Source organism: Notamacropus eugenii, chromosome 1, assembly GCF_028372415.1.
Source record: "Notamacropus eugenii isolate mMacEug1 chromosome 1, mMacEug1.pri_v2, whole genome shotgun sequence".
In the NCBI taxonomy this organism is placed as follows: domain Eukaryota; kingdom Metazoa; phylum Chordata; class Mammalia; order Diprotodontia; family Macropodidae; genus Notamacropus; species Notamacropus eugenii.
Genome location: NC_092872.1, coordinates 340,402,450 through 340,408,830, shown reverse-complemented (window position 1 = coordinate 340,408,830; position 6,381 = coordinate 340,402,450).

Genomic DNA, 6,381 nt, shown 5'->3' with positions numbered 1-6,381 from the left:
TGGAGCCACATGTGATAGGTGACAGGTGGACACCAAAGGTGGATAAGTAGTCCTGAAAAGGGTTCAGTAAGCCTTCACATCCAAAGTGCTAGTCCTCCCTGAACATCCCATACACTCCATCATCCTAGGCACTGAGGTTTCAAATAGAATTTGATCTCCACATTCCTTCCCAAATATAGTTGAGGCAGTCACAAATTATAATCACAGATGACGAAAAATTAATGTATTAACAAGGTGTTAAAGCCCTATTATCCCTTTATGAACTATGAACACCCCTCTGAGTCAGAAGAGACTCAGACAACGATTGGTCACACCTTTGGGTGACCCTTAAAGGACATAATCCAGTCAGTTTGAAAGCAATACGATCTGAGAGCCAAAAGTCTGGGAATTATTCAACTCTTTGCCTCTAGGAGTGAGGAAATTATTTCCCTTCCTCCCCTTCCTGCCCCTCTGTCCCAACCTATCAGTCATAGTGTATAGCTACAAAGCAATCCACCCAGAAAGTTCTCTTATCTAATGGCTTCAGGGTTCATTGGTTAGGGAAAATTCAGGCAAGAGCCAGTTGTTGAGTAGAAATACATTCTCCAGACAGACATGTATATAGACAGGCAGTCATTCAAGGCCAGATGCAGCTTGAAAGTATAAGATCTCTGGCAACAAAGACCCCTGGCAATCAAGAGTTGAGCTTCAGAGAATATTGTAAAGGGAGAGAAAAAACTTTGAAACATGAAAGTACCAAAAGAGTGAGTGCCTTAGTCACACATGTTCCCTACATTTGTGCCAGACTACTACTGTACGTAAGCTTTATGCCAGCTCTTCTGACAACACTGTATGAATCTTTGGGAAGGCACACCCCAGATTTATGGGGAAAGATGTTTTGTTCCTGCTATTCTTAGTATCACAATAAATGTCTTTCCTAAGAGCTATTTGTGTCTACTGGCTGACTGTTAATGAGCACATTAGTAGGGGCTCAAGTGTTATAGTGTTAGGAGTATAGCCCAAAAGGTTCCCTAGAATCTGTGAGAGTAGTAGCAGGTGGAAGAAATGCAAATTGAGTAAATGGCACAAGATGGGTGAGAGTCAAGATGAGACCAGGACACAGGCCTTAGGGATTAAATGCTTGCCCCTTCTTCCTCATTTGCCCTCTATGTTTAAACAGGACTTCTTTTCTTACCACACAGGTGAATGGAGATAAATGACTTTTGTCAGATGAAATCAGGACACTTGCTTGCCAGATGGATTTAGCAGTAACTTTGGAGAATTGAACAGTCAGACCAATCTGAGTGCTAGAGCATAGGATATTCAAGCTCAGAGGCAAGAAAAGCTGTGGCAGATAAGCTAGGAACTCTGGTAGCTACTCAGGTAGTTACTAAGATCTATCTGCCTTCCTATCAGTGAAGACCAGGAGTGAGCAGCCCTAAGGGATGGATTAGGAACATCTTTCTCCAGAAAGCTCTCTTCAGAAGTAATCCTCTGCCTTTGGGACTCCTCCCTCTGATTGCATGGATTCATTTAGTACCTTCATTTAAGGAAGGTTTCCAGGCCTTCCTTCTTTTTATTCCTACTATTCTTAGTATCACAATAAATGTCTTTCCTAAGAATTATTTATGTCTACTGGCTGACTGTTAATGAGCACACTAGTAGGGGCTCAAGTGTTATAGTGTTAGGAATATAGCCCAAAAGGTTCCCTAGAACCTGTGAGAGTAGAAGCAGGTGGAAGAAATGTAAATTGAGTAAATGGCACAAGATGGGTGAGAGTCAAGATGAGGCCAGGACACAGGCCTTCCATCTCTTTATTTCCTAGTAGGCTGCACTCCCCCAGACCATCATGGTCTCAGTCCAGGTACCTTCTTTCCTCCTACCCCTTCAGCTTCCTTTCATGAGACTATTTTCCCCATTAGAATGCATGCTGCTTCAGGGGAAGGATGGTCTTTCTTTTTGCTTTCATTTGTATTTCCAGTGCTTGGCACAGAACTTGGGACTTAGTAAGTGCCCAATAAATGCTTGTTGACTGACTGATCACTAAACAAGAATGAACCAGGAAAGAGCAGACCAAGAATCATGAGGAGATTCTGAAAATCTCAGCAGAGGATAAAAAGGCAGGAAAAAAAAGTTCCAGCTCCTCAGAACTCCTCCCTAAACTTTCCCTATTTTCTAGCATCTAAAATACCCCTTCCCTTGAGGAGGGGGGTTTCAAACCTGAAACCCTTTCCTTAATCCCTTCCATGACTGTCAGGAGCTGGAGATGTTCTTTAGGTATCCCAGAGAAGTGAGGGGGTAAGCAGGAGGAGGTTTGGAAGCAATTAAATTAAGAACTCCAGAAGAGTTTCTTTGAAATTTTTCACTTCCCTATGATTAATAACTATGTGGCCACAGAAAAGTTGATTACCTGTGAATTATCAAATAGAGTAGAGATTCTTAACTTAGATCCATAAATCTGTTTTTAAAATATTTTCATAACTTTATTTCAAGATAGTTTATTTCTTTTATAATCCTATGTATTTTATTTTATTCTTTTAAAGACATTATTCTGAGGAGTCTCTGGGGTTCACTGGATTGTCAAAGGGTTTATGACACAGAAAAGGTTAAGAATTCCTGAAACAGAGAATAGAGAGCAGGATATGTCTCAGACAAGTGGAAATAGGGACTTTGAAGTTCTCAATCAACCTATTTTATAAACTCAAAAAATAATTTTTCTATCATATCCTAAATTAAGTCAGAACCTGGGTCAACAAAGGTTTTCCATGACCCAGCTCTCTCTATAAGAACAGAAAAAGAAAAATGTCCATAAAACTGTGAATCTCTATTATGTACTGCTTGCTCAGCTGAAAATTGCACTGAAACTTTTGGGACACCCTTGTATATTCAACATGTAATTTCCCAAGTTGTCCTGCTTGTCTGATTTTTTCTGGACTTCCTTTTATTCTCTTCTGTGTATTTTTTTTAAATGCTTCAATGACCCTCTTTTCTTTCTTTCTTCTTCTGGCTACCCTATTCTTAGCTCCCCTCTGCCTTCCACCCACCCCCAAATTGAAATGAACAAAGGAAAGCCAAACTCTTTAAACAAATATGCACAGGCAAGCAAAATAAATACCCAAATTGGCTCTGTCTGCAAACGTGTGTCTTTTTCGGCATTTTTCTGCACCTTTCTTACAGAAGTTGGCTAGCATGCTTCATCGGTCCTCTAGAACTGCGGCTGGTCACTGCATCAGTCATAGTTCTAACTATAAAATAAATTCAACATGTTACTTTCCAAGCAGTCCCGTCTGTCTGTTTTTCCTTCTGAACTTCCTTCTGTTCTCTTTTATGCATGTAAAAAAATGCTTCAGTGGCTCTCTTTTCTCCTTTTTTGTTGGGCAGCACTTTCTTTAGCTGCCTCCTTCCTCTCAAATCCTGCCTCTGTCCAGCCCTCATGGGGGGAAAGAAATCACAACCCAGGTAACAAATGAGCATTAGTCAAGTTAAACAGATTCACACCTTTGCCATGTCCAAAAATGTATGTGCACCTCTCTTGGCCCCTCAAATCCACCACCTCTCTCTCAGAAGCTGAGCAACATACTTCCTCAGCTCTCCTCTAGAACTCTGGTTGCTCGTTGCATTGATCAGAATTCTCTAATATTAGAAATTAAAGGGATGTCCATCAATTGGGGAATGACTGAACAAGCTGTGGTATATGAATGTAATGGAATACTATTGTGCAATAAGAGATGATGAACAGGCAGATTTCAGGAAATCCTAGAAAGACTTGTACAAACTGATGCAAAGTGAAATGAGCAGAACCAGGAAAACACTGTACACAGTATCAGCAACACTGTGTGATGATCAGCTATGAATGACTCAACTCTTCCCAGCAACACAATGCTCCAAGACAAGTACGAAGGACTCATAAAGGAAAATGCTACGCATATCCCGATAAAAAATTGATGAACTCTGAATGCAGATCAAAGCATATTTTTTCACTTACTTTCTTAATCTGTTTCTTCTTTTACAACTGTGATTAATATGGAAATATTTTTACATGATAACAAATGTATAAACTACATCAAACTGCCTACCAGAGGGGAGAAGAGAGAGGAAAAGAGAAAAATTTGGAACTCAAAATCTTGTAAAAATGAATGCTAAAATTTTTCTTACCATGTAACTGGGGAAAAAATAAAATACTAGTAAAAAAGAAAAAAAGAAAAGTTTGTAGCTAGCTCTTTAAGTGTCTGGATGGGGCCTCAAGCACATAGCACTAGGAGGATATCATTGCCCTTCAGGGGTACCCATAGAATTCTAATGGTGAGATGTTGCCACACTCTAGAGACCCAATCTAAGAGTTAGTTTTCCATATGGTTCTTGGTCACTTGGATTTCTTCCTCTGAAAGCATGTCCTTTAGACATTTAGCTGATAGAGAATGACTGTCATTTCCCCAATCCAATGGTTTTCAATCTTTTGTATTTCAAGACCCCTTTACACTCTTAAAAATTATTGAGGACTCTCCCTAAGCATTTTTGTTTATGTGGGTTATATCTATTGATATTTACCAAAATAGAAATTAAAACTTCTTAATACTAATGTGAAAATAGTTTTAAAACTTAAAGGCTCTCTGAAAGGATTTCAGGAACCCACCAGACCACACTTTGAGAACCACTGCCTCAAGTTTCCTCACCCCTAAAATAAAAGGACTGGACTAATTTACCTCAAATCCTTCCAACTTCAAATCAGTGCCACTTATGAGTTCCATATTACTCTCTAAGTACTTTTCCCTTTGATAGCTAATGAGCCTTCCTAAAGAATACATGTACTGCTCTGGGCCTCCTCTTGTCACAGACTGATAGCACCGATAAACTCCCTGTTCCTGAGGTGTAAGGGATTGAAAGTGCTCCTTCTCCCAGGGGTATCAAGAGAAGATTCAGTGCAGAAGGGAGCCTTCATCACTGTCTTCAGGTATTTGAAAGGCTGTCATGTGGAAAAGAGATTGGGCTTGTTTTGGTTAGGCCCAGGGGACAGAACTTCTCAGAGCAGCTACTAGACTGCAAAAAGGCATTTTATAAGGAAACTCCTTCTAATAGACCTGCCCAAAAGCGGAATGGTTGTTTAAAATAGTCCAGTACTAGGACTTAAAAGAGATTCACAGAAGAATTAGAGGAGCCAATCAATACTGAAAGCAATAGATCTTTTTTTAATTTAGTGACTGACTTATGAGGGAAAGCCCCACACAGCACAGAGCAGGAAGTCAGGGCAAGAAGAAAGGAAGGAAAGAAGGAAGGATTAATTAAGCACTGTGCTAAGTATCTGATAACCATTATCTCATCTGATCCTTACAACATCACTGAGAGGTAAGTGCTATATTATCCCCATTTCACCAATGAAGATACTGAGGCAGGCAGACAGAGATTAAATGCCTTGCTCAGAATTACACAGCTAGCAAGTGTCTAAGGCAGAATTTGAACTCAGGTCTTCCTGACTCCAGGCCCAGAGCTCTGTCCACTGCACCCTCTATCTCCCTCTATGTAAATATATATACAATAAATTCAAGGTAATTTTTTTGAGTGGGGGAAGCCATAGCAGTGTGGGGATTGGGTGAGGGAAGGGAAACGGGAAAGACCCCATGTAGAAGACAGAATATGAGATGTACTTTGAATTCTAAGTGGTAGAAATAGAAGGAGACACATCCCTAACATGGAAGATGGAATTTTGTGAGGAACACTAAAAAGATGAGTTTGGTTGGACCAAGGAGGGGAACAATATTTAATAGCTTTAGGAGTGTGTGTTCTGATGAGACTGCCCTGGGCAAGCAATTTATTCCTCTTCTCAGCTCTGTATGGAGAAGGGAGGGCAGGTTAAAAAGATGGAAACTGGCCAGAAAAGCAGTGTTCCACAGTGGAATAAGCCCTGGCTCCGGAGTGAGGGGACCTAGATTCAAATTCCAGTTCTGTGACCTACTCCCTGTGTGCCCTTGGGAAAGTCTCATAGTCAAATGAGGAAATGGATGACATGACCTCTAAGGTTCCTGTCAATCTATGATCCATAATCCATAATCCATATATAATAAATAGACATGGATAGATAGATAGACAGACGGATGGAAGGACAGAGACAGATAGATTAGATAGATAGATAGATAGATAGATAGATAGATAGATAAATAGATAGATAGACAGACAGATGAAATAGATATAGAATACAGTCACCTTCATAGTATAACTCAGCAGAGGTTGAGGATAGGAGTTCTGGTGTTTTCATTCTTTGGAGGAGGTCAACTGGGATAGGGACACCTCTCATTCACTGTAGACATCTATCTCAGATTCCTTTTCCATGAAAGCAACAGAACATTCTTATTTATCACCTTTGAGATGGAAAAAAAAAAACCCAAAAAAATTCATTCTCAGTTTTTA